Source organism: Elephas maximus, chromosome 13, assembly GCF_024166365.1.
Source record: "Elephas maximus indicus isolate mEleMax1 chromosome 13, mEleMax1 primary haplotype, whole genome shotgun sequence".
NCBI lineage: Eukaryota > Metazoa > Chordata > Mammalia > Proboscidea > Elephantidae > Elephas > Elephas maximus.
The window spans coordinates 7,716,518-7,743,447 of NC_064831.1; positions in this window are offsets into that span (position 1 = coordinate 7,716,518).

The following is a 26,930-nucleotide window of genomic DNA, read 5'->3' on the forward strand; positions in this document are numbered from 1 at the left end:
TAGGGTTAGGGTTAGAGTTAAGGTTAAGGGTTAGGGTTAGGTTTAAGTTTATGGTAGGCTTAAAGATAGGGTTAAGGTTAGGTTAGGGTTAGGGTCAGGGTTAGAATTAGAATTAGGTTTAGGGCGAGGATTAGGGTCAGAGTTATTGTAAGGGTTAGGTTTCGGGTTACAGTTGGGCCAAGGTTAAGGTGAGGGTTAGGTTTAGGGGTAGGGTTAGGGTTAAAGTCAGGGTGAGTTTTAGGTTAGGGATAGGGTGAAGTTTAAGATAGGGTGAGGGTTAGGGTTATGGCTAAGGTTTGGGCTTGTTTTCAGGTTAGTGTTAAAGTTATGTTCAGGGTTAGGGTTACGTTCAGGGGTTGTGTTCAGTTTTAGGGTTAGGGTCAGATTTAAGGTTAGGGTTAAGTTTAGTGTTACGTTTAGGGTTAGGGTCATGGTTGTGTTAGGCTTTGTGGTTGGGGTGAGGGTTAGTTTTAGGGTTAGGGTTGGTTAGGGTTAGGATTATCGTTATGATAAGGCGTTAGGGGTTAGAGGTGTAGTTTAGGGTTAGGGTTTGGGTGAGGGTTCTGGTTAGGCCTTGCGGTTCTGGTCATGGTTAGGTTTGGTTTAGGCTTAGGGTTAGGTTCATGATTCGGTTTCGGGTTAGTGTTAGAGTTAGGGTGAGAGTTAGTGTTAAGGTTTTTGCTAGGCTTTGGTGTTAGGGTTAGGGTTTGTGTTAGGGTTAGGTTTATCATTAGGGCTCAGGGGTTTCAGGTTAATGTTAGGGTTAGGGTTAGGGATAGCATTAGGGTTAGGGTTGTGGGATACGGTTAGGATTTAGGGTGAGGGTTACAGTTAGTTTTACAGTTATGGTGAGGGTTTAGAGTAATTGTTATGATTAGGGTTATAGTCAGAGTTAGGGTTTGGTTTAGGATTAGGGTTAGGTGTAGGGTAAGAATTAGGTTTAGGTCCATGTTGAGGGTTAGACTTAGTGTTCTATTTAGGGTCAAGGTTAGGGGTAGGGTTAGGATTAGGTCTAGGGTTAGGATTAGGATTATTTTAGGGTTAGGTTCAGGGCTATTGTAAGTGTTCAGTTTAGGGTTACAGATGGACTAGCGTTATTCTTAGAGTTAGGTTTAAGGTTAGGGTTTGGGTTAGGTCTAGGTTTAGGGTTAAGGTTATGGTTAGTGTTTGGATGAAGTTCAGGATAGGGTGAGGGTTATTTTTATGGTGAGGGCTAGGGTTTGGGTTTGTGTTCAGGTTAGTGTTAAGGATAGGTTTAGGGTTCGGTTAGGGTTAGGCGTTATGTCTAGGGTCAGCGTTAGGTTAGGTTTAGGGTTAGTGTGAAGTTTAGGTTAAGGGTGAGGGTTATGATAAGGGTTAGGATTATAGATGGTGTTAGACGTTAGGTTTAGGGTGTTAGGGTTAGGTTTATGGTTAGGGTAGATTTGAGTTTAGGTTTAATATTAGGGTTAGGGTTAGATTTGGGTTACTGTTCGTATTAGGGTTAGGGTTAGGGATAAGTTTGGGGATAGCGTTAGGTTTAGGGTTGGGGATACGGTTAAGGATTAGGGTGAGGGTTAGGGTTAGGTTTACAGTTAAGGCGAGGGTTTAGTGTAATTGTTATGGTTAGGGCTCGAGTTAGATTTAGGCTTAGGGTTAGGGTGATGTTTCAGTTAATAGTCACGTTAGAGTTAAAGTTAGAGTAGGGTCAAGGTTAGTGTTCGGGTTAGGTATAGAGTTAGGGTTCGGGTAGGGGTAAGGTTAGGGTTAAGGCTAGGTTTACGGCAAAGGGCAAGGCTAGGTTAGTGTTAAGTTTAGAGTTAGAGTTAGTGCTAGGGTTTGGGGTTATGCTTATGGTCAGGTTTAAAGTTATTGTTAGGCTTTGTCAGGGGGTTAGGGTTGTGTTTGTTACGGGGTTACGATTGTATTTTTCGGGGTTTACAGTTGTGCTTGTTAGGGGCTTAGGGTTGTTTTCGTGAGGGGGTTAGGGTTCTTTGTTGTTTGGGGGTTAGGGTTGTTTGTTGTTTGGGGGTTAGGTTTGTTTGTTGTTAGGGGGTTAAGGTTGTTTGTTGTTAGGGGGATAGTGTTGTTTGTTGTTAGGGGTTCAGGGTTGTTTGTTGTTAGGGGGTTAGTGTTGTTTGTTGTTAGGGTGTTAGGTTTGTTTGTTGTTAGTGGGTTAGGGTTGTTTGTTGTTAGGGAGTTAGGGTTGATTTTTGTTAGGGGGTTAGTGTTGTTTCTGGTCGGGGGTTAGTGTTGTTAGGGCGTTAGTTTTGTTTGTTGTTAGTGGGTTAGGGATGTTTGTTGTTAGGGGGTTAGTGTTGTTTGTTGTTAGGGGGTTAGGATTGTTGTTAGAGGGTTAGTGTTGTTTGTTATTAGGGGGTTAGTGTTGTTTGCAGATAGGGGTTAGTGTTGTTGGTTGTTATGGGATTAGGGTTGTTTGTTGATAGGGGGTTACTGTTTGTTGTTAGGGGTTTTGGGTTGTTGGCTTTTAGGGGGTGAGGGTTGTTTGTTGTTAGAGACTTAGGGTTGTTTGTTGTTAGGGGGTTAGTGTTGTTTGTTGTTACGGGGTTAGGGTAGTTTCTTGTTAGGGGGTTAGTGTTGTTGGTTGTTAAGGGGTTAGTGTTTTTTGTTGTTAGTGGGTTAGTGCTGTTTGTTGTTAGGGGCTTAGTGTTGTTTGTTTTTAGGTGTTCAATGTTGTTTGTTTTTAGGGTCTTAGGGTTGTTTGTTTTTAGGGGGTTAGTGTTGTTTGTTGTTAGGGGGTTAGTGTTGTTTGTGGATAGGCGGTTAGTGTTGTTTGTTGTTAGGGGGTTAGAGTTGTTGGTTGTTAGGGAGTTAGGTTTGTTTGTTGTTAGGGGGTTAGAGTTGTTTGTTGATATGGGGTTAGGGTTGTTTGTTGTTAGGGGGTTAGTGTTGTTTGTTTTTAGTGGTTTAGTGTTGTTTCTTGTTAAGGGGTTAGTGTTGTTTGTTCTTAGGGGGTTAGTTTTGTTTGTTGTTACGGTTGGTTGTTGTCACGGGTTTAGGGTAGTTTCTTGTTAGGGGTTTAGTGTTGTTTGTTGTTAGTCGGTTAAGGTTGTTTGTTGTTTGGTTAGGGTTGTTTGTTGTTAGGGGGTTAGGGTTGCTTGTTTTTAGGGTTTAGGGTTGTTTGTTGTTACGGGGTTATGGTAGTTCCTTGTTAGGGGGTTAGTGTTGTTTGTTGTTAGTGGGTTAGGGTTGTTTGTTGTTTGGTTAGGGTTGTTTGTTGTTAGAGGGTTAGTGTTGTTTGTTGTTAGGGGTTTAGGGTTGTTTCTTGTTAGGGGGTTAGTGTAGTTTGTTGTTAGGGGCTTAGGGTTGTTTCTTGTTGGGGTTTAGTGGTGTTTGTTTTTAGGGTGTTAGTGATGTTTGTTGTTAGGGGGTTAGTGTTTGTTCTTACGGGGTTAGTGTTGTTTGTGGTTAGGGGTTTAGGGTTGTTTGTTGTTAGGGGGTTAGTGTTGTTTGTTGTTAGGGTGTTAGGGTTGTTTGTTGTTAGTGGGTTAGGGTTGTTTGTTGATAAGGGGTTAGGTTTTGTGTTGTTAGGGGGTTAGTATTGTTCATTGTTGGGGGTTACTGTTGTTTTTTCTTAGGGGGTTAGTGATGTTTGTTCTTAGGGGGTTAGGGTTGGTTGTTGCTAGGGGGTTAGTGTTGTTTGTTATTAGGGGCTTAGTGTTGTTTGTTTTTAGGGGTTCAGTGTTGTTTGCTTTTAGGGTTTTAGGGTTGTTTGTTTTTACGGGGTTAGGATTGTTTGTTGTTAGGGGGTTAGTGTTGGTTGTTGTTAGGGGTTTAGGGATGTTTCTTGTTAGGGGGTTAGTGTTGTTTGTTGTTAGGGGCTTAGGGTTGTTTCTTGTTGGGGTTTAGTGGTTTTTGTTGTTAGGGTGTTAGTGTTGTTTGTTGTTAGGGTGTTAGTGTTCTTTGATGTTAGGGGTTTAGGGTTGTTTGTTGTTAGGGGGTTAGTGTTGTTTGTTGTTAGGGTGTTAGGGTTGATTGTGGTTAGTGGGTTAGGGTTGTATGTTGTTAGGGGGTTAGTGTTGTTTCTTGTTAGGGGGTTAGTGTTGTTTGTTGTTAGAGGTTTAGGGTTGTTTCTTGTTGGGGTTTAGTGGTGTTTGTTGTTCGGGTGTTAGTGTTGTTCATTGTTAGGGGTTAGTGTTGTTTGTTGTTAGGGTGTTAGGGTTGTTTGTTGTTAGTGGGTTAGGGTTGTTTGTTTTTAGTGGGTTAGTGTTTTTGGTTTTTAGGGGTTAGGGTTGTTTGTTGTTTGGGGGTTAGGGTTTGTTGTTAGGGGGTTAGGTTTGTTTGTTGTTAGGGTGTTAGTGTTCTTTGATGTTGGGGGTTTAGGGTAGTTTGTTGTTGGGGGTTAGTGTTGTTTGTTGTTAGGGGGTTAGGGTTGTTTGTTGTTAGGGTGTTAGTGTTGTTTGTTGTTAGTGGGTTAGTGTTGTTTGTTGTTTGGTTAGGGGTGTTTGTTGTTAGGGGGTTAGTGTTGATTGTTGTTAGGGGTTAGGTTAGTTTCTTGTTAGGGGTTTAGTGTTGTTTGTTGTTAGGGGGTTATTGTTTGTTGTTAGGGGTTTAGGGGTGTTTCTTGTTGGGGTTTAGTGGTTTTTGTTGTTAGGGTGTTAGTGTTGTTTGTTGTTAGGGTTTTAGTGTTGTTTGTTGTTAGGGGGTTAGTGTTGTTTGATGTTAGGGGTTTAGGGTTGTTTGTTGTTAGGGGGTTAGGGTTGTTTGTTGTTAGTGGGTTACTGTTTTTGGTTTTTAGGGGTTAGGGTTGTTTCTTGTTCGGGGGTTAGTGTTGTTTGTTGTTAGGGTGTTAGGGTTGTTTGTTGTTAGGGTGTTAGGGTTGTTTTTTGTTAGTGGATTAGGGTTGTTTGTTGATAAGGGGTTAGGTTTTGTGTTGTTTGGGGTTGGTATTGTTTGTTGTTGGGGGTTAGTGTTGTTTGTTCTTAGGGCTTAGTGTTGTTCTTAGGGGGTTAGGGTTGGTTGTTGTTAGGGTGTTAGTGTTGTTTGTTGTCAGGGCGTTAGTGTTGTTTCTTGTTAGGGGGATAGTGTTGTTTCTTGTTAGGGGGTTACTGTTGTTTCTTGTTCGGGGGTTAGTGTTGTTTGTTGTTAGTCGGTTAGGGTTTTTTGTTGTTTGGTTAGGGTTGTTTGTTGTTAGGTGGTTAGGGTTTTTTGTTTTTAGGGGCTAGGGTTGTTTGTTGTTTGGTTAGGGTTGTTTGTTGTTAGGGGGTTAGTGTTGTTTGTTGTTAGGGGTTTAGGGATGTTTCTTTTTGGGGTTTAGTGGTTTTTGTTGTTAGGGTGTTAGTGTTTACTGTGGTTAGGGGGTTAGTGTTGTTGGTTGTTCGGGGTTTAGGATTGGTTGTTGTTAGGGGGTTAGGGTTGTTTGTTGTTTGGGGGTTAGGGTTGTTTATTGTTACGGGGTTAGTGTTGTTTGTTGTTACGGGGTTAGGGTAGTTTCTTGTTAGGGGTTTAGTGTTGTTTGTTGTTAGGGGGTTAGTGTTGTTTGTTAGGGGTTTAGGGTTGTTTCTTTTTGGGGTTTAGAGGTTTTTGTTGTTAGGGCGTTAGTGTTGTTTGTTAGGGTGTTAGTGTTTCGTGTTGTTAGGGGGTTAGTGTTGTTTGATGTTAGGGGTTTAGGGTTGTTTGTTGTTAGGGGGTTAGTGTCGTTTGTTGTTAGGGTGTTAGGGTTCTTTGTTGTTAGGGGGTTAGGGTTGTTTGTTGTTAGTGCTTTAGTGCTTTTGGTTTTTAGGGGTTAGGGTTTTTTGTTGTTTGGGGGTTAGCGTTTTCTGTTAGGGGGTTAGGGTTGTTTGTTGTTAGGGTGTTAGTGTTCTTTGATGTTAGGGGTTTAGGGTTGTTTGTTGTTAGGGGGTTAGTGTTGTTTGTTGTTTAGGGGTTAGGGTTGTTTGTTGTTAGGGTGTTAGGGTTGTTTGTTGTTAGTGTGTTAGGGTTTTTTGTTGTTTGGTCAGGGTTGTTTGTTGTTAGGGGGTTAGTGTTGATTGTTGTTACGGGTTTAGGGTTGTTTCTTGTTCGGGTTTAGTGGTTTTTGTTGTTAGGGTGTTAGTGTTTATTGTGGTTAGGGGGTTAGTGTTGTTGGTTGTTCGGGGGTTAGGATTGTTTGCTGTTAGAGGGTTAGGGTTGTTTGTTGTTAGGGGGTTAGGGTTGTTTGTTGTTAGGTTGTTAGTGTTGTTTGTTGTTAGTTGGTTAGGGTTGTTTGTTTTTAGGGGGTTAGGATTGTTTGTTTTTAGGGGGTTAGTGTTGTTGGTTGTTAGGGGGTTAGTGTTGTTGTTAGGGGTTTACGGTTGTTGGTTGTTAGGGGGTTAGGGTTGTTTTTTGTTAGCTGGTTAGGTTTGTTTGTTGTTAGGGGTTACGGTTGTTTGTTGTTACTGGGTTAGGGTAGTTTCTTGTTAGGGGGTTAGTGTTGTTTGTTGTTAGTGTGTTAGTGTTGTTTGTTGTTAGAGGATTTGGGTTCTTTCTTGTTAGGGGGTTAGTGTTGTTTGTTTTCAGGGGATAAGTGTTGGTTGTTGTTAGGGGCATAGTGTTTTATGTTTTTACTGGGTTAGTGCTGTTGGTAGTTAGGGGGTTAGTGTTGTTGGTTGTTTAGGGGGTTAGGGTTGTTTGTTGTCAGGGGGATAGGATTGTTTGTTGTTAGGGGGTTCGTGTTGTTTGTGGTTAGGGCGTTACTCTTCGATGTTGTCAGCTGGTTAGTGTTTTTTGTTGTTAGTGGGTTAGTGCTGTTTGTTGTTATTGGCTTAGTGTTGTTTGATTTTAGGGGTTTATTGTTTCTTTTTAGGGGGTTAGTGTTGTTTGTTGTTAGGTGGTTAGGGCTGTTGTTAGGGGGTTAGTGTTGTTTGTTGTTAGAGGGTTAGTGTTGTTTGTTGTTAGGGGGTTAGGGTTGTTTCTATTTGCGGTTTAGTAGTGTTTCTTGTTAGGGGGTTAGTGTTGTTTGTTGATAGGTGTTTAGGGTTGTTTCTTGTTGGGGTTTAGTGGTTTTTGTTGTTAGGGTGTTAGTGTTTTTGGTTAGGGATATAGTGTTGTTTGTTGTTAGGGGGTTAGTGTTGTTTGTTCTTAGGGGGTTAGTGTTGTTTGTTGTTAGGGGGTTAGTGTTGTTTGTTGTTAGGGGTTTAGGGTTGTTTCTTGTTGGGCTTTAGTGGTGTTTGTTGTTATGGTGTTAGTGTTGTTTGTTGTTAGGGGGTTAGGATTGTTTGTATTTAGGGGGTTAGTGTTGTTTGTGGTTAGGGCGTTACTGATGGATGTTGTTAGCGGGTTAGTGTTTTTTGTTGTTAGTGGGTTAGTGCTGTTTGTTGTTATTGGCTTAGTGTTGTTTGTTTTTAGGGGTTCAGTGTTATTTGCTTTTAGGGATTTAGGGTTGTTTGTTTTTAGGGGTGAGTGTTGTTTGTTGTTAGGGGGTTAGGATTGTTTGTTGTTAGGGGTTTAGTGTTGTTAGTGGTTACGGCGTTACTGTTGGATGTTGTTAGCGGGTTAGTGTTTTTTGTTGTTAGTGGGTTAGTGCTGTTTGTTGTTATTGGCTTAGTGTTGTTTGTTTTTAGGGGTTCAGTGTTGTTTGTTTTTAGGTTTTTAGGGTTGTTTGTTTTTAGGGGGTTAGTGTTGTTTGTTTTTAGGGTGTTATAATTGTTTGTTCTTAGGGGGTTAGTGTTGGTTGTTGTTAGCGTGTCAGTGTTTTTTGTTGTTAGTGTGTTAGTGCTGGTTGTTGTTAGGGGCTTAGTGTTGTTTGTTTTAAGGGGTTCAGTGTTGTTTGTTTTTAGGGTTTTAGGGTTGTTTGTTTTTAGGGGGTTAGAGTTGTTTATTGTTAGGGGGTTAGTGTTTTTGTTCTTAGCCGTTAGTGTTGTTTGTTGTTAGAGGGTTTGTGTTGTTTGTTCTTAGGGGATGAGTGTTGTTTGTTTTTAGGGGTTTATTGTTGTTTCTTTTTAGGGGGTTAGTGTTGTTTGTTGTTAGGGTGTTATGGTTGTTTGTTTTTAGTGGGTTAGTGTTTTTGGTTTTTAGGGGTTAGGGTTGTTTGTTGTTAGGGGGTTAGGGTTGTTTGTTGTTAGGGGTTAGGGTTGTTTGTTGTTACTGGGTTAGGGTAGTTTCTTGTTAGGGGGATAGTGTTGTTTGTTGTTAGTGGGTTAGTGTTGTTTGTTGTTAGCGGTTCAGAGTTGTTTGTTGTTAGGGGGTTAGAGATTTTGTTGTTACAGGATTTGTTTCTTTCCTGTTAGGGGTTAGTGTTGTTTGTTTTAAGGCGATAAGTGTTGGTTCTTGTTAGGGGCATAGTGTTTTATGTTTTTACTGGGTTAGTGCTGTTGGTAGTTAGTGGGTTAGTGTTGTTGGTTGTTTAGGGGTTTAGGGTTCTTTGTTGTTAGTGGGTTAGTGTTGTTTGTTGTTAGGGTGTTAGGGATGTTTGTTGTTAGTGGGTTAGCGTTGTTTGTTGTTAGTAGGTTAGTGTTTTTGGTTTTTAGGGGTTAGGGCCGTTTGTTGTTTGGGCGTTAGTGTTGTTTGTTTTAAGGGGTTCAGTGTTGTTTGTTTTTAGGGTTTTAGGGTTGTTTGTTTTTAGGGGGTTAGTGTTGTTTGTTGTTAGGGGGTTAGTGTTTTTGTTCTTAGGGGTTAATGTTGTTTGTTGTTAGAGGGTTAGTGTTGTTTGTTCTTAGGGGATGAGTGTTGTTTGTTTTTAGGGGTTTATTGTTTCTTTTTAGGGGGTTAGTGTTGTTTGTTGTTAGGTGGTTAGGACTGTTGTTAGGGGGTTAGTGTTGTTTGTTGTTAGAGGGTTAGTGTTGTTTGTTGTTAGGGGGTTAGGGTTGTTTCCAGTTGCGGTTTAGTAGTGTTTGTTGATAGGGGGTTTGTGTTGTTTGTTGTTAGGTGTTTAGGGTTGTTTGTTGTTGGGGTTTAGTGGTTTGTGTTGTTAGGGTGTTAGTGTTTTTGGTTAGGGGGTTAGTGTTGTTGGTTGTTAGGGGGTAAGGGTTGTTTGTTGTTAGGGGATTAGGGTTGTTTGTTGTTAGTGGGTTAGTGTTGTTTGTTGTTAGATTTTCAGAGTTTTTTGTTGTTAGTGGGTTAGAGTTTTTTGTTGTTAGATGATTTGGGTTTTCTCTTGTTGGGGGTTAGTGTTGTTTGTTTTTAGGGGATAAGTGTTGGTTGTTGTTAGGGGGTTAGTGTTTTATGTTTTTACTGTGTTAGTGCTGTTGGTGGTTAGGGGGTTAGTGTTTTTGGTTGTTTAGGGGGTTAGGGTTGTTTGTTGTTAGGGTGTTAGTGTTGTTTGATGTTAGGGGGTTAGGGTTGTTTGTTGTTAGGGTGTTAGTGTTGTTTGTTGTTAGGGGGTTAGGGTTGTTTGTTGTTAGGGTGTTAGTGTTCTTTGATGTTAGGGGTTTAGGGTTGTTTGTTGTTAGGGGGTTAGTGTTGTTTGTTTTTAGGGTGTTAGGGTTGTTTTTTGTTAGTGGGTTAGGGTTGTTTGTTGATAAGGGGTTAGGTTTTGTGTTGTTAGGGGGTTAGTATTGTTCGTTGCTGGGGGTTACTGTTGTTTGTTCTTAGGGCGTTAGTGTTGTTTGTTCTTAGGGGTTAGGGTTGGTTGTTGTTAGGGTGTTAGTGTTGTTTGTTGTTAGGGGGTTAGGGTTGTTTGTTGATTGGGGGTTAGTGTTGTTTGTTGTTACGGGGTTAGTGTTGTTTGTTGTTACGGGGTTAGGGTAGTTTCTTGTTAGGGGTTTAGTGTTGTTTGTTGTTAGGAGGTTAGTGTTTGTTGTTAGGGGTTTAGGGTTGTTTCTTGTTGGGGTTTAGTGGTTTTTGTTGTTAGGGTGTTAGTGTTGTTTGTTAGGGTGTTAGTGTTTTGTGTTGTTAGGGGGTTAGTGTTGTTTGATGTTAGGGGTTTAGGGTTGTTTGTTGTTAGGGGGTTAGTGTTTTTTTTTGTTAGGGTGTTAGGGTTCTTTGTTGTTAGCGGGTTAGGGTTGTTTGTTGTTAGTGGGTTAGTGCTTTTGGTTTTTAGGGGTTAGGCTTGTTTGTTGTTTGGGGGTTAGCGTTTGCTGTTAGGGGGTTAGGGTTGTTTGTTGTTAGGGTGTTAGTGTTCTTTGATGTTAGGGGTTTAGGGTTGTTTGTTGTTAGAGGGTTAGTGTTGTTTGTTGTTGGGGGTTAGGGTTGTTTGTTGTTAGGGTGTTAAGGTTGTTTTTTGTTAGTGGGTTAGGGTTGTTTGTTGATAAGGGGTTAGGTTTTGTGTTGTTAGGGGGTTAGTATTGTTCGTTGTTGGGGGTTAGTGTTGTTTGTTCTACGGGGTTTAGTGTCGTTTGTTCTTAGGGGGTTAGGGTTGTTTGTTGTTAGGGGGTTAGGGTTGTTTGTTGTTAGTGGGTTACTGTTTTTGGTTTTTAGGGGTTAGGGTTGTTTGTTGTTCAGGGGTTAGTGTTGTTTGTTGTTAGGGGTTTAGGGTTGTTTGTTGTTAGGGTGTTAGGGTTGTTTGTTGTTAGTGGGTTACTGTTTTTGGTTTTTAGGGGTTAGGGTTGTTTGTTGTTCAGGGGTTAGTGTTGTTTGTCGTTAGGGGGTTAGGGTTGTTTGTTTTTAGGGGTTAGGGTTGTTTGTTGTTACGGGGTTAGTGTAGTTTTTTGTTAGGGGGTTAGTGTTGTTTGTTCTTAGGGGTTAGGGTTGGTTGTTGTTAGGGTGTTAGTGTTGTTTGTTGTTAGGGGGTTAGTGTTGTTTCTTGTTAGGGGGTTACTGTTGTTTCTTGTTAGTTGGTTAGTTTTGTTTGTTGTCAGTCGGTTAGGGTTTTTTGTTGTTTGGTTAGGGTTGTTTCTTCTTAGGGGGTTAGGGTTGTTTGTTTTTAGGGGTTAGGGTGGTTTGTTGTTTGGTTAGGGTTGTTTGTTCTTAGGGGGTTAATGTTGTTTGTTGTTAGGGGTTTAGAGATGTTTCTTGTTGGGGTTTAGTGGTTTTTCCTGTTCAGGTGTTAGTGTTTACTGTGGTTAGGGCGTTAGTGTTGTTGGTTGTTCGGGGGTTAGGATTGTTTGTTGTTAGGGGGTTAGGGTTGTTTGTTCTTTGGGGGTTAGGGTTGTTTGTTGTTACGGGGTTAGTGTTGTTTGTTGTTACAGGGTTAGGGTAGTTTCTTGTTAGGGGTTTGGTGTTGTTTGTTGTTAGGAGGTTAGTGTTTGTTGTTAGGGGTTTAGGGTTGTTTCTTGTTGGGGTTTAGTGGTTTTTGTTGTTAGGGTGTTAGTGTTGTTGGTTGTTAGGGTGTTAGTGTTTTGTGTTGTTAGGGGGTTAGTGTTGTTTGATGTTAGGGGTTTAGGGTTCTTTGTTGTTAGGGGGTTAGGGTTTTTTGTTGTTAGTGGGCCAGGGTTGTTTGTTGTTAGTGTGTTAGTGTTTTTGGTTTTTAGGCGTTAGGGTTGTTTGTTGTTTGGGGGTAAGTGTTTGTTGTTAGGGGGCTAGGGTTGTTTGTTGTTAGGGTGTTAGTGTTTTGTGTTGTTAGGGGGTTAGTGTTGTTTGATGTTAGGGGTTTAGGGATGTTTGTTGTTAGGGGGTTAGTGTTGTTTGTTGTTAGGGTGTTAGGGTTGCTTGTTGTTAGTGGGTTAGTGTTGTTTTTTGTTAGTGGGTTAGTGTTTTTGGATTTTAGGGGTTAGTGTTGTTTGTTGTTTGGGGGTTAGTGTTTGTTGTTAAGGGGTTAGGGTTGTTTGTTGTTAGGGTGTTAGTGTTCTTTGATGTTAGGGGTTTACAGTTGTTTGTTGTTAGGGGGTTAGTGTTGTTTGTTGTTAGGGGGTTCGGGTTGTTTGTTGTTAGGGTGTTAGGGATGTTTTTTGTTAGTGGGTTAGGGTTGTTTGTTGATAAGGGGTTAGGTTTTGTGTTGATAGGGTGTTAGTATTGTTCGTTGTTGGGGGTTATTGTTGTTTGTTCTTAGGGGGTTAGTGTTGTTTCTTCTTAGGGGGTTAGGGTTGGTTGTTGTTAGGGTGTTAGTGTTGTTTGTTGTTAGGGGGTTAGTGTTTTTTGTTGTTAGGGGGTTACTGTTGTTTCTTCTAGGGGGTTAGTGTTGTGTCTTGTTAGGGGGTTAGTGTTGTTTGTTGTTAGTCGGTTTGGGTTGTTTGTTGTTTGGTTAGGGTTGTTTGTTTTTAGGGGTTAGGGTTGTTTGTTGTTACGGGGTTAAAGTAGTTTCTTGTTAGGGGGTTAGTGTTGTTTGTTGATAGTGGGTTAGGGTTCTTTGCTGTTTGGTTAGGGTTGTTTGTTGTTAGGGGGTTAGTGTTGTCTGTTGTTAGGGTTTTAGGGTTGTTTCTTTTTTGGTTTAGTGGTTTTTGTTGTTAGGGTGTTAGTGATTATTGTGGTTAGGGGGTTAGTGTTGTTGGTTGTTCGGGGGTTAGGATTGTTTGTTGTTAGGGGGTTAGGGTTGTTTGTTGTTTGGGGGTTAGGGTTGTTTGTTGTCACGGGGTTAGGGTTGTTGTTGTTAGGGTGTTAGGGTTGTTTTTTGTTAGTGGGTTAGGGTTGTTTGTTGATAAGGGGTTAGGTATTGTGTTGTTAGGGGATTAGTAGTGTTCGTTGTTGGGGGTTAGTGTTGTTTGTTCTTAGGGGGTTAGTGTCGTTTTTTCTTAGGGGGTTAGGGTTGGTTGTTGTTAGGGTGTTAGGCTTGTTTTTTGTTAGTGGGTTAGGGTTGTTTGTTGATAAGGGGTTAGGTATTGTGTTGTTAGGGGATTAGTAGTGTTCGTTGTTGGGGGTTAGTGTTGTTTGTTCTTAGGGGGTTAGTGTTTGTTGTTAGGGGTTTAGAGTTGTTTCTTGTTGGGGTTTAGTGGTTTTTGTTGTTAGGGTGTTAGTGTTGTTTGTTGTTAGGGTGTTAGTGTTTTGTGTTGTTAGGGGGTTAGTGTTGTTTGATGTTAGGGGTTTAGGGTTGTTTGTTGTTAGGGGGTTAGTGTTGTTTCTTGTTAGGGTGTTAGGGTTGCTTGTTGTTAGTGGGTTAGGGTTGTTGGTTGTTAGTTGGTTAGTGTTTTTGGTTTTTAGGGGTTAGGGTTGTTTGTTGTTAGGGTGTTAGTGTTCTTTGATGTTAGGGGTTTAGGGTTGTTTGTTGTTAGGGGGTTAGTGTTGTTTGTTGTTAGGCGGATAGGGTTGTTTGTTGTTAGGGTGTTAGTGTTGTTTGTTGTTAGTGGGTTATGGTTGTTTGTTGTTTGCTTAGGGTTGTTTGTGGTTAGGGGGTTAGTGTTGTTTGTTGTTCGGTGTTTAGGGTTGTTTCTTCTGGGGTTTAGTGGTTTTTGTTGTTAGGGTGTTAGTTTTTTGTGTTGTTAGGGGGTTAGTGTTGTTTGATGTTAGGGGTTTAGGGTTGTTTGTTGTTAGGGGGTTAGTGTTGTTTGTTTTTAGGGGGTTAGGGTTGTTTGTTGTTAGGGTGTTAGTGTTGTTTGTTGTTAGGGTGTTAGGGTTGTTTGTTGTTAGGGTGTTAGCGTTGTTTGTTGTTAGTGGGTTAGGGTTTTTTGTTGTTTGGTTAGGGTTTTTTGTTGTTAGGGTGTTAGTGTTGTTTGTTGTTAGGGGTTTAGGGTTGTTTCTTGTTGGCGTTTAGTGGTTTTTGTTGTTAGGGTGTTAGTGTTTATTGTGGTTAGGGGGTTAGTGTTGTTGGTTGTTCGGGGGTTAGGATTGTTTGTTGTTAGGGGGTTAGGGTTGTTTGTTGTTTGGGGGTTAGGGTTGTTTGTTGCTTGGGGGTTAGGGTTCTTTGTTGTTACGGGTTAGTGTTGTTTGTTGTTACGGGGTTAGGTTAGATTCTTGTTAGGGGTTTAGTGTTGTTTGTTTTTAGGGGGTTAGTGTTGTTTGTTCTTAGGGGGTTAGGGTTGGTTGTTGTTAGGGTGTTAGTGTTGTTTGTTGTTAGGGGGTTAGTGTTATTTCTTCTTAGGGGGTTAGTGTTGTTTCTTGTTAGGGGGTTAGTGTTGTTTGTTGTTAGTCGGTTAGGGTTGTTTGTGGTTTGGTTAGGGTTGTTTGTTTTTAGGGGGTTAGGGTTTTTTGTTGTTACGGAGTTAGGGTTGTTTATTGTTACGGGGTTAGAGTAGTTTCTTGTTAGGGGGTTAGTGTTGTTTGTTGTTAGTGGGTTAGTGTTGTTTGTTGTTTGGTTAGGGTTGTTTGTTGTTAGGGGGTTAGTGTTGTTTGTTGTTAGGGGTTTAGGGTTGTTTCTTGTTGGGGTTTAGTGGTTTTTGTTGTTCGGGTGTTAGTGTTTATTGTGGTTAGGGGGTTAGTGCTGTTGGTTGTTCAGGGGTTAGGATTGTTTGTTGTCAGGGGGTTAGGGTTGTTTGTTGTTTGGGGGTTAGGGTTGTTTGTTGTCACGGGGTTAGTGTTGTTTGTTGTTACGGGGTTAGGGTAGTTTCTTGTTAGGGGTTTAGTGTTGTTTGTTGTTACGGGGTTAGTGTTTGTTGTTAGGGGTTTAGGGTTGTTTCTTGTTGGGGTTTAGTGGTTTTTGTTGTTAGGGTGTTAGTGTTGTTTGTTGTTAGGGTGTTAGTGTTTTGTGTTGTTAGCGGGTTAGTGTTGTTTGATGTTAGGGGTTTAGGGATGTTTGTTGTTAGGGAGTTAGTGTTCTTTGTTGTTAGGGTGTTAGGGTCGTTTGTTGTTAGTGGGTTAGGGTTGTTTGTTGTTAGTGGGTTAGTGTTTTTGGATTTTAGGGGTTAGTGTTGTTTGTTGTTTGGGGGTTAGTGTTTGTTGTTAGGGGGTTAGGGCTGTTTGTTGTTAGGGTGTTAGGGATGTTTTTTGTTAGTGGGTTAGGGTTGTTTGTTGATAAGGGTTAGGTTTTGTGTTGTTAGGGGGTTAGTATTGTTCGTTGTTGGGGGTTATTGTTGTTTGCTCTTAGGGGGTTAGTTTTGTTTGTTCTTAGGGGGTTAGGGTTGGTTGTTGTTAGGGTGTTAGTGTTGTTTGTTGTTAGGGGGTTAGTGTTGTTTGTTGTTAGGGGTTTAGTGTTGTTTCTTCTTAGGGGGTTAGTGTTTTTTCTTGTTAGGGGGTTAGAGTTGTTTGTTGTTAGTCAGTTAGGGTTGTTTGTTGTTTGGTTAGGGTTGTTTGTTTTTAGGGGTTAGGGTTGTTTGTTGTTACGGGGTTAAAGTAGTTTGTTGTTAGGGGGTTAGTGTTGTTTGTTGATAGTGGGTTAGGGTTGTTTGTTGTTTGGTTAGGGTTGTTTGTTGTTAGGGGGTTAGTGTTGTTTGTTGTTAGGGGTTTAGAGTTGTTTCTTGTTGGGGTTTAGTGGTTTTTGTTGTTAGGGTGTTAGTGATTATTGTGGTTAGGGGGTTAGTGTTGTTGGTTGTTCGGCGGTTAGGATTGTTTGTTGTTAGGGGGTTAGGGTTGTTTGTTGTTTGGGGGTTAGTGTTGTTTGTTGTTAGGGGGTTAGTGTTGTTTGTTGTTAGGGGTTTAGGGTTGTTTCTTGTTGGGGTTTAGTGGTTTTTGTTGTTAGGGTGTTAGTGTTGTTTGTTGTTAGGGGGTTAGTGTTGTTTGGTTTTAGGGGGTTAGGGTTGTTTGTTGTTAGGGTGTTAGTGTTGTTTGTTGTTAGGGTGTTAGGGTTGTTTGTTGTTAGGGTGTTAGTGTTGTTTGTTGTTAGTGGGTTAGGGTTTTTTGTTGTTTGGTTAGGGTTTTTTTTTGTTAGGGCGTTAGTGTTGTTTGTTGTTAGGGGTTTAGGGTTGTTTCTTGTTGGCGTTTAGTGGTTTTTGTTGTTAGGGTGTTAGTGTTTATTGTGGTTAGGGGGTTAGTGTTGTTGGTTGTTCGGGGGTTAGGATTGTTTGTTGTTAGGGGGTTAGGGTTGTTTGTTGTTTGGGGGTTAGGGTTGTTTGTTGCTTGGGGGTTAGGGTTCTTTGTTGTTATGGGTTAGTGTTGTTTGTTGTTACGGGGTTAGGGTAGTTTCTTGTTAGGGGTTTAGTGTTGTTTGTTTGTAGAGGGTTAGTGTTTGTTGTTAGGGGTTTAGGGTTGTTTCTTGTTGGGGTTTAGTGGTTTTTGTTGTTAGGGTGTTAGTGTTGTTTGTTGTTAGGGTGTTAGTGTTTTGTGTTGTTAGGGGGTTAGTGTTGTTTGATGTTAGGGGTTTAGGGTTTTTTGTTGTTATGGGGTTAGTGTTGTTTGTTGTTAGGGTGTTAGGGTTGATGGTTGTTAGTGGGTTAGGGTTGTTTGTTGTTAGTGGGTTAGTGTTTTTGGTTTTTAGGGGTTAGTGTTGTTTGTTGTTTGGGGGTTAGTGTTTGTTGTTAGGGGGTTAGGGTTGTTTGTTGTTAGGGTGTTAGTGTTCTTTGATGTTAGGGGTTTAGGGTTGTTTGTTGTTAGGGGGTTAGTGTTGTTTGTTGTTAGGTGGTTAGTGTTGTTTCTTCTTAGGGGGTTAGTGTTGTGGCTTGTTAGTGGGTTAGTGTTGTTTGTTGTTAGTCGGTTAGGGTTGTTTGTTGTTTGATTAGGGTTGTTTGTTGTTAGGGGGTTAGGGTTGTTTGTTTTTAGGGGTTAAGGTTGTTTGTTGTTTGGTTAGGGTTGTTCGTTCTTAGGGGGTTAGTGTTGTTTGTTGTTAGGGGGTTAGGGTTGTTTGTTCTTAGGGTGTTAGGGTTGTTTTTTGTTAGTGGGTTAGGGTTGTTTGTCGATAAGGGGTTAGGTTTTGTGTTGTTAGGGGGTTAGTATTGTTCGTTGTTGGGGGTTAGTGTTGTTTGTTCTTAGGGGGTTTGTGTTGTTTGTTCTTCGGGGGTTAGGGTTGTTTGTTGTTGGGGTGTTAATGTTGTTTGTTGTTAGGGGTTAGGCATGTTTATTGTTAGGGTGTTAGTGTTGTTTGTTGTTAGGGTGTTAGGGTTGTTTGTTGTTTGGTTAGGGCTGTTTGTTGTTTGGTTAGGGTTGTTTGTTGTTAGGGGGTTAGTGTTGTTTGTTGTTCGGGGTTTAGGGTTGTTTCTTGTTGGGGTTTAGTGGTTTTTGTTGTTAGGGTGTTAGTGTTTATTGTGGTTAGGGGGTTAGTGTTGTTGGTTGTTCGGGGGTTAGGATTGTTTGTTGTTGGGGGTTAGGGTTGTTTGTTGTTTGGGGGTTAGGGTTGTTTGTTGTTTGGGGGTTAGGGTTGTTTGTTGTTACGGGTTAGTGTTGTTTGTTGTTACGGGGTTAGGGTAGTTTCTTGTTAGGGGTTTAGTGTTGTTTGTTGTTAGAGGGTTAGTGTTTGTTGTTAGGGGTTTAGGGTTGTTTCTTGTTGGGGTTTAGTGGTTTTTGTTGTTAGGGTGTTAGTGTTGTTTGTTGTTAGGGTGTTAGTGTTTTGTGTTGTTAGGGGGTTAGTGTTGTTTGATGTTAGCGGTTTAGGGTTGTTTGTTGTTAGGGGGTTAGTGTTGTTTGTTTTTAGGGGGTTAGGGTTGTTTGTTGTTAGGGTGTTAGTGTTGGTTGTTGTTAGGGTGTTAGGGTTGTTTGTTGTTAGGGTGTTAGTGTTGTTTGTTGTTAGTGGGTTAGGGTTTTTTGTTGTTTGGTTAGGGTTTTTTGTTGTTAGGGGGTTAGTGTTGTTTGTTGTTAGGGGTTTAGGGTTGTTTCTTGTTGGCGTTTAGTGGTTTTTGTAGTTAGGGTGTTAGTGTTTATTGTGGTTGGGGGGTTAGTGTTGTTGGTTGTTCGGGGGTTAGGATTGTTTGTTGTTAGGGGGTTAGGGTTGTTTGTTGTCAGGGTGTTAGTGTTGTTTGTTGTTAGTGGGTTAGGTTTGTTTGTTGTTTGGTTAGGATTGTTTGCTGTTAGGGGGTTAGTGTTGTTTGTTGTTAGGGTGTTAGGGTTGTTTGTTGTTAGGGTGTTAGTGTTTTGTGTTGTAAGGGGCTTAGTGTTGTTTGATGTTAGGGGTTTAGGGTTGTTTGTTGTTAGGGGGTTAGTGTTGTTTGTTGTTAGGGAGTTAGCGTTGTTTGTTGTTAGTGGGTTAGTGTTTTTGGTTTTTATGGGTTAGGGTTGTTTGTTGTTTGGGGGTTAGTGTTTGTTGTTAGGGGGTTTTGGTTGTTTGTTGTTAGGGTGTTAGTGTTCTTTGATGTTAGGGGTTTAGGGTTGTTTGTTGTTAGGGGGTTAGTGTTGTTTGTTGTTAGGGGTTTAGGGTTGTTTCTTGTTGGGGTTTATTGGTTTTTGTTGTTCGGGTGTTAGTGTTTATTGTGGTTAGGGGGTTAGTGTTGGTTGTTCGGGGGTTAGGATTGTTTGTTGTTAGGGGGTTAGGGTTGTTGGTTGATAAGGGGTTAGGTTTTGTGTTGTTAGGGGGTTAGTATTGTTCGTTGCTGGGGGTTAGTGTTGTTTGTTCTTAGGGCGTTAGTGTTGTTTGTTCTTAGGGGTTAGGGTTGGTTGTTGTTAGGGTGTTAGTGTTGTTTGTTGTTAGGGGGTTAGTGTTGTTTGTTGTTAGGGGTTTAGGGTTGTTTCTTGTTAGGGGGTTAGTGTTGTTTGTCGTTAGGGGCTTAGGGTTGTTTCTTGTTGGGGTTTAGTGGTGTTTGTCGTTCGGGTGTTAGTGTTGTTTGTTGTTAGGGGCTTAGTGTTGTTTCTTTTTAGGGGTTCAGTGTTGTTTGCTTTTAGGGTTTTAGGGCTGTTTGGTTTTTAGGGGTGAGTGTTGTTTGTTGTTAGGGGGTTAGGATTGTTTCTTTTCAGGGCGTTACTGTTGGATGTTGTTAGCGGGTTAGTGTTTTTTGTTGTTAGTGGGTTAGTGCTGTTTGTTGTTATTGGCTTAGTGTTGTTTGTTTTTAGGGGTTCAGTGTTGTTTATTTTTAGGGTTTTAGGGTTGTTTGTTTTTAGGGGGTTAGTGTTGTTTGTTTTTAGGGGGTTAGGATTGTTTGTTGTTAGGGGGTTAGTGTTGGTTGTTGTTAGCGTGTCAGTGTTTTTTGTTGTTAGAGTGTTAGTGCTGTTTGTTGTTAGGGGCTTAGTGTTGTTTGTTTTAAGGGGTTCAGTGTTGTTTTTTTTTAGGGTTTTAAGGTTGTTTGTTTTTAGGGGGTTAGTGTTGTTTGTTGTTAGGGGGTTAGTGTTTTTGTTCTTAGGGGTTAGTGTTGGTTGTTGTTAGAGGGTTAGTGTTGTTTGTTCTTAGGGGATGAGTGTTGTTTGTTTTTAGGGGTTTATTGTTGTTTCTTTTTAGGGGGTTAGTGTTGTTTGTTGTTAGGTGGTTAGGACTGTTGTTAGGGGGTTAGTGTTGTTTGTTCTTACGGGGTTAGTGTTGATTGTGGTTAGGGGGTTAGTGTTGTAGGTTGGTAGGGGGTTAGGACTGTTTGTTGTTAGGAGTTCAGGGTTGTTTGTTGTTAGGGGGTTAAGGTTGTTTGTTGTTAGGAGGTTAGTGTTGTTTGTTGTTACGGGGTTTGGTTAGTTTCTTGTTAGGGGTTTAGTGTTGTTTGTTGTTAGGGGGTTAGTGTTTGTTGTTAGGGGTTTAGGGTTGTTTCTTGTTGGGGTTTAGTGGTTTTTGTTGTTAGGGTGTTAGTGTTGTTTGTTGTTAGGGTGTTAGTGTTTTGTGTTGTTAGGGGGTTAGTGTTGTTTGATGTTAGGGGTTTAGGGTTGTTTGTTGTTATGGGGTTAGTGTTGTCTGTTGTTAGGGTGTTAGGGCTGTTTTTTGTTAGTGGGTTAGGGTTGTTTGTTGTTAGTGGGTTAGTGTTTTTGGTTTTCAGGTGTTAGGGTTGTTTGTTGTTTGGGGGTTAGTGTTTGTTTTTAGAGGGTTAGGGTTCTTTGTTGTTAGGGTGTTAGTGTTCTTTGATGTTAGGGGTTTAGGGTTGTTTGTTGTTAGGGGGTTAGTGTTGTTTGTTGTTAGGGGGTTAGGGTTGTTTGTTGTTAGGGGGTTAGTGTTGTTTGTTGTTAGGGTGTTAGTGTTCTTTGATGTTAGGGGTTTAGGGTTGTTTGTTGTTAGGGGGTTAGTGTTGTTTGTTGTTCGGGTGTTAGTGTTGTTTGTTGTTACTGGGTTAGGGTTGTTTGTTGATAAGGGGTTAGGTTTTGTGTTGTTAGGGGGTTAGTATTGTTCGTTGCTGGGGGTTAGTGTTGTTTGTTCTTAGGGCGTTAGTGTTGTTTCTTCTTAGGGGTTAGGGTTGGTTGTTGTTAGGGTGTTAGTGTTGTTTGTTGTTAGGGGGTTAGTGTTGTTTGTTGTTAGGGGGTTAGTGGTGTTTGTTGTTAGGGTTTTATGGTTGTTTCTTGATGGGGTTTAGTGGTTTTTGTTGATAGGGTGTTAGTGTTTATTGTGGTTAGGGGGTTAGTGTTGTTGGTTGTTCGGGGGTTAGGGTTGTTTGTTGTTAGTGGGTTAGGGTTGTTTGTTGATAAGGGGTTAGGTTTTTTGTTGTTGGGGGTTAGTATTGTTCGTTGCTAGGGGTTAGTGTTGTTTGTTCTTAGGGCGTTAGTGTTATTTGTTCTTAGGGGGTTAGGGTTGGTTGTTGTTAGGGTGTTAGTGTTGTTTGTTGTTAGGGGGTTAGGGTTGTTTGTTGTTAGGTTGTTAGTGTTGTTTGTTGTTAGTGGGTTTGGTTTGTTTGTTGTTTGGTTAGGGTTGTTTGTTGTTAGGGGGTTAGTGTTGTTTGTTGTTAGGGTGTTAGGGTTGTTTGCTGTTAGTGGGTTAGTGTTGTTTGTTGTTAGTGGGTTAGTGTTTTTGGATTTTAGGGGTTAGTGTTGTTTGTTGTTAGGGGGTTAGTGTTGTTTTTTCTTAGGGGGTTAGTGTTGTGTCTTGTTAGGGGGTTAGTGTTGTTTGTTGTTAGTCGGTTAGGGTTGTTTGTTGTTTGGTTAGGGCTGTTTGTTGTCAGGGGGTTAGGGTTGTTTGTTTTTAGGGGTTAAGGTTGTTTGTTGTTTGGTTAGTGTTGTTTGTTCTTAGGGGGTTAGTGTTGATTGTTGTTAGGGGATTAGGGTTGTTTCTTGTTGGGTTTTAGTGGTTTTTGTTGTTAGGGTGTTAATGTTTACTGTGGTTAGGGGGTTAGTGTTGTTGGTTGTTCAGGGGTTAGGATTGTTTGTTTTTAGGGGGTTAGGGTTGTTTGTTGTTTGGGGGTTAGGGTGGTTTGTTGTTACCGGGTTAGTGTTGTTTGTTGTTACAGGGTTAGGGTAGTTTCTTGTTAGGGGTTTAGTGTTGTTTGTTGTTAGGGGGTTAGTGTTTGTTGTTAGGGGTTTAGGGTTGTTTCTTCTGGGGTTTAGTGGTTTTTGTTGTTAGGGTGCTAGTGTTTTGTGTTGTTAGGGGGTTAGTGTTGTTTGATGTTAGGGGTTTAGGGTTGTTTGTTGTTGGGGGTTAGTGTTGTTTGTTTTTAGGGGGTTAGGGTTGTTTGTTGTTATGGGGTTAGTGTTGTTTGTTGTTAGGGTGTTAGGGTTGTTTGTTGTTAGGGTGTTAGTGTTGTTTGTTGTTAGTGGGTTAGGGTTTTTTGCTGTTTGGTTAGGGTTTTTTGTTGTTAGGGGGTTAGGGTTGTTTGTTGTTAGTGGTTTAGGGTTGTTTGTTGTTAGTGGGTTAGTGTTTTTGGTTTTCAGGGGTTAGGTTTGTTTGTTGTTTGGGGGTTACTGTTTGTTATTAGGGGGTTAGGGTTGTTTGTTTTTAGTGGGTTAGTGTTTTTGGTTTTTAGGGGTTAGGGTTGTTTGTTCTTTGGGGGTTAGTGTTTGTTGTTAGGGGGTTAGGGTTGTTTGTTGTTAGGGTGTTAGTGTTCTTTGATGTTAGGGGTTTAGGGTTGTTTGTTGTTAGGGGGTTAGTGTTGTTTGTTGTTAGGGGGTTAGTGTTGTTTGTTGTTAGGGGGTTAGTGTTGTTTGTTGTTAGGGGTTTAGGGTTGTTTCTTGTTGGGGTTTAGTGGTTTTTGTTGTTAGGGTGTTAGTCTTTATTGTGGTTAGGGGGTTAGTGTTGTTGGTTGTTCGGGGGTTAGGATTGGTTGTTGTTAGGGGGTTAGGGTTGTTTGTTGTTTGCGGGTTAGGGCTGTTTGTTGTTACGGGGTTAGTGTTGTTTGTTGTTACGGGGTTAGGGTAGTTTCTTGTTAGGGGTTTAGTGTTGTTTGTTGTTAGGGGGTTAGTGTTTGTTGTTAGGGTTTTCGGGTTGTTTCTTGTTGGATTTTAGTGGTTTTTGTTGTTAGGGTGTTAGTGTTGTTTGTTGTTAGGGTGTTAGTGTTGTGTGTTGTTAGTGGGTTAGTGTTGTTTGATGTTAGGGGTTTAGGGTTGTTTGTTGTTAGGGGGTTAGTGTTGCTTGTTGTTAGGGTGTTAGGGTTGTTTGTTGTTAGTGGTTTAGGGTAGTTTGTTGTTAGTGGGTTAGTATTTTTGGTTTTTAGGGGTTAGGGTTGTTTGTTGTTTGGGGCTTAGTGTTTGTTGTTAGGGGGTTAGGGTTGTTTGTTGTTTGGGTGTTAGTGTTCTTTGATGTTAGGGGTTTAGGGTTGTTTGTTGCTAGGGGGTTTGTGTTGTTCGTTGTTAGGGGGTTAGGGTTGTTTCTTGTTACGGGGTTAGTGTTGTTTGTTGTTACGAAGTTAGGGTAGTTTCTTGTTCGGGGTTTAGTGTTGTTTTTTGTTAGGGGGTTAATGTTTGTTGTTAGGCGTTTAGGGTTGTTTGTTGTTAGGGTGTTAGTGTTGTTTGTTGTTAGGGAGTTAGGGTTGTTTGTTGTTAGGGGGTTAGTGTTGTTTGTTGTTAGTGGGTTAGGGTTTTTTGTTGTTTGGTTAGGATGGTTTGTTGTTAGGGGGTTTGTGTTGTTTGTTGTTACGGGGTTAGTGTTGTTTGTTGTTAGGGGTTTAGGGTTGTTTCTTGTTGGGGTTTAGTGGTTTTTGTTGTTAGGGTGTTAGTCTTTATTGTGGTTAGGGGGTTAGTGTTGTTGGTTGTTCGGGGGTTAGGATTGTTTGTTGTTAGGGGGTTAGGGTTGTTTGTTGTTTGGGGGTTAGGGCTGTTTGTTGTTACGGGGTTAGTGTTGTTTGCTGTTACGGGGTTAGGGTAGTTTCTTGTTAGGGGTTTAGTGTTGTTTGTTGTTAGGGGGTTAGTGTTTGTTGTTAGGGGTTTAGGGTTGTTTCTTGTTGGGGTTTAGTGGTTTTTGTTGTTACGGTGTTAGTGTTGTTTGTTGTTAGGGTGTTAGTGTTTTGTGTTGTTAGGGGGTTAGTGTTGTTTGATGTTAGGGGTTTAGGGTTGTTTGTTGTTAGGGGGTTAGTGTTGCTTGTTGTTAGGGTGTTAGGGTTGTTTGTTGTTTGTGGTTTAGGGTAGTTTGTTGTTAGTGGGTTAGTGTTTTGGTTTTTAGTTGTTAGGGTTGTTTGTTGTTTGGGGGTTAGTGTTTGTTGTTAGGGGGTTAGGGTTGTTTGTTGTTTGGGGGTTAGTGTTTGTTGTTAGGGGGTTAGTGTTGTTTGTTGTTAGGGAGTTAGGGTTGTTTGTTGTTAGTGGGTTAGGGTTGTTTGTTGTTAGTGGGTTAGTGTTTTTGGTTTTTAGGGGTTAGGGTTGTTTGTTGTTTGGGGGTTAGTGGTTGTTGTTAGGGGGTAAGGGTTTTTTGTTTTTAGGGTGTTAGTGTTCTTTGATGTTAGGGGTTTACGGTTGTTTGCTGTTAGGGGGTTAGTGTTTGTTGTTAGGGTGTTAGGTTTGTTTGGTGTTAGTGGGTTAGGGTTGTTTGTTGTTAGTGGGTTAGTGTTTTTGGTTTTTAGGGGTTAGGGTTGTTTGTTGTTTGGGGGTTAGTGTTTGTTCTTAGGGGGTTAGGGTTGTTTGTTGTTAGGGTGTTAGTGTTCTTTGACGTTAGGGGTTTACGGTTGTTTGTTGTTAGGGGGTTAGTGTTTTTTGTTGTTAGGGGGTTAGGGTTGTTTGTTGTTAGGGTGTTAGAGTTGTTTGTTGTTGGGGGGTTAGGGTTGTTTGTTGTTAGGGTGTTAGTGTTGTTTGTTGTTAGTGGGTTAGGGTTTTTTGTTGTTTGGTTAGGATTGTTTGTTGTTAGGGGGTTAGTGTTGTTTGTTGTTAGGGGTTTAGGGTTGTTTCTTGTTGGGGTTTAGTGGTTTTTGTTGTTAGGGTGTTAGTCTTTATTGTGGTTAGGGGGTTAGTGTTGTTGGTTGTTCGGGGGTCAGGATTGTTTGTTGTTTGGGGTTTAGGGTTGTTTGTTGTTAGGGGGTTAGGGTTGTTTGATGTTACGGGTTAGTGTTGTTTGTTGTTACGGGGTTAGGGTATTTTCTTGTTAGGGGTTCAGTGTTGTTTGTTGTTAGGGGGTTAGTGTTTGTTGTTAGGGGTTTAGGGTTGTTTCTTGTTGGGGTTTAGTGGTTTCTGTTGTTAGGGTTTTAGTGTTGTTTGTTGTTAGGGTGTTAGTGTTTTGTGTTGTTAGGGGGTTAGTGTTGTTTGTTGTTAGGGGGTTAGGGTTGTTTGTTGTTAGGGGGTTAGTGTTGTTTGTTGTTAGGGGGTTAGGGTTGTTTGTTGTTAGGGTGTTAGGTTTGTTTGTTGTTAGTGGGTTAGGGTTTTTTGTTGTTTTGTTAGGGTTGTTTGTTGTTAGGAGGTTAGTGTTGTTTGTTCTTAGGGGTTTAGGGTTGTTTCTTGTTGGGCTTTAGTGGTTTTTGTTGTTAGGGTGTTAGTGTTGTTTGTTGTTAGGGTGTTAGTGTTTTGTGATGTTAGGTGGTTAGTGTTGTTTGATGTTAGGGGTTTAGGGTTGTTTGTTGTTAGGGGGTTAGTGTTGCTTGTTGTTAGGGTGTTAGGGTTGTTTGTTGTTAGTGGGTTAGGGTTGTTTGTTGTTAGTGGGTTAGTGTTTTTGGTTTTTAGGGGTTAGGCTTGTTTGTTGTTTGGGGGTTAGTGTTTGTTGTTAGGGGGTTAGGGTTTTTTGTTGTTAGGGTGTTAGTGTTCTTTGATGTTAGGGGTTTAGGGTTGTTTGTTGTTAGGGGGTTAGTGTTGTTTGTTGTTAGGGGGTTAGGGTTGTTTGTTGTTAGGGTGTTAGTGTTGTTTGTTGTTAGGGGATTAGGGTTGTTTGTTGTTAGGGTGTTAGTGTTGTTTGTTGTTAGTGGGTTAGGGTTTTTTGTTGTTTGGTTAGGATTGTTTGTTGTTAGGGGGTTAGTGTTGTTTGTTGTTAGGGGGTTAGTGTTGTTTGTTGTTAGGGGTTTAGGGTTGTTTCTTGTTGGGGTTTAGTGGTTTTTGTTGTTAGGGTGTTAGTCTTTATTGTGGTTAGGGGGTTAGTGTTGTTGGTTGTTCGGGGGTTAGGATTGTTTGTTGTTAGGGGGTTAGGGTTGTTTGTTGTTTGGGGGTTAGGGCTGTTTGTTGTTACGGGGTTAGTGTTGTTTGTTGTTACGGGGTTAGGGTATTTTCAGGTTAAGGGTTTAGTGTTGTTTGTTGTTAGGGGGTTAGTGTTTGTTGTTAGGGGTTTCGGGTTGTTTCTTGTTGGGGTTTAGTGGTTTTTGTTGTTAGGGTGTTAGTGTTGTTTGTTCTTAGGGTGTTAGTGTTTTGTGTTGTTAGGGGGCTATTGTTGTTTGATGTTAGGGGTTTAGGGTTGTTTGTTGTTAGTGGGTTAGTGTTTTTGGTTTTAAGGGGTTAGGGTTGTTTGTTGTTTGGGGGTTAGTATTTGTTGTTAGGTGGTTAGGGTTGTTTGTTGTTAGGGTGTTAGTGTTCTTTGATGTTAGGGGTTTAGGGTTGTTTGTTGTTAGGGGGTTAGTGTTGTTTGTTGTTAGGGTGTTAGGGTTGCTTGTTGTTAGTGGGTTAGGGTTGTTTGTTGATAAGGGGTTAGGTTTTGTGTTGTTAGGGGGTTAGTATTGTTCGTTGCTGGGGGTTAGTGTTGTTTGTTCTTAGGGCGTTAGTGTTGTCTGTTCTTAGGGGTTAGGGTTGGTTGTTGTTAGGGTGTTAGTGTTGTTTGTTGTTAGGAGGTTAGTGTTGTTTGTTGTTAGGGGTTTAGGGTTGTTTCTTGTTAGGGGGTTAGTGTTGTTTGTTGTTAGGGGCTTAGGGTTGTTTCTTGTTGGGGTTTAGTGGTGTTTGTTGTTCGGGTGTTAGTGTTGTTTGTTGTTAGGGGCTTAGTGTTGTTTGTTTTTAGGGGTTCAGTGTTGTTTGATTTTAGGGTTTTAGGGTTGTTTGTTTTTTAGGGGTGAGTGTTGTTTGTTGTTAGGGGGTTAGGATTGTTTGTTTTTAGGGGGTTAGTGTTGTTTGTGGTTAGGGCTTTACTGTTGGATGTTGTTAGCGGGTTAGTGTTTTTTGTTGTTAGTGGGTTAGTGCTGTTTGTTGTTATTGGCTTAGTGTTGTTTGTTTTTAGGGGTTCAGTGTTGTTTGTTTTTAGGGTTTTAGGGTTGTTTGTTTTTAGGGGGTTAGTGTTGTTTGTTTTTAGGGGGTTAGGACTGTTTTTTGTTAGGGGGTTAGTGTTGGTTGTTGTTAGCGTGTCAGTGTTGTTTGTTGTTAGAGTGTTAGTGCTGTTTGTTGTTAGGGGCTTAGTGTTTTTTGTTTTAAGGGGTTCAGTGTTGTTTGTTTTAGGGTTTTAGGGTTGTGTGTTTTTAGGGGGTTAGTGTTTGTTGTTAGGGGGTTAGTGTTTTTGTTCTTAGGGGTTAGTGTTGTTTGTTGTTAGTGGGTTAGTGTTTGTTCTTAGGGGATGAGTGTTGTTTGTTTTTAGGGGTTTATTGTTGTTTCTTTTTAGGGGGTTAGTGTTGTTTGTTGTTAGGTGGTTAGGACTGTTGTTAGGGGGTTAGTGTTGTTTGTTCTTACGGGGTTAGTGTTGTTTGTGGTTAGGGGGTTAGTGTTGTAGGTTGTTAGGGGGTTAGAATAGTTTGTTGTTAGGAGTTTAGGGGTGTTTGTTGTCAGGGGGTTAAGGTTGTTTGTTGTTAGGAGGTTAGTGTTGTTTGTTGTTACGGGGTTACTTTGGTTTCTTGTTAGGGGTTTAGTGTTGTTTGTTGTTAGGGGGTTAGTGTTTTTTGTTACGGGTTTAGAGTTGTTTCTTGTTGGGGTTTAGTGGTTTTTGTTGTTAGGGTGTTAGGGTTGTTTGTTGTTAGGGTGTTAGTGTTTTGTGTTGTTAGGGGGTTAGTGTTGTTTGATGTTAGGGGTTTAGGGTTGTTTGTTGTTGGGGGTTAGTGTTGTTTGTTTTTAGGGGGTTAGGGTTGTTTGTTGTTATGGGGTTAGTTTTGTTTGTTGTTAGGGTGTTAGGGTTGTTTGTTGTTAGGGTGTTAGTGTTGTTTGTTGTTAGTGGGTTAGGGTTTTTTGCTGTTTGGTTAGGGTTTTTTGTTGTTAGGGGGTTAGGGTTGTTTGTTGTTAGT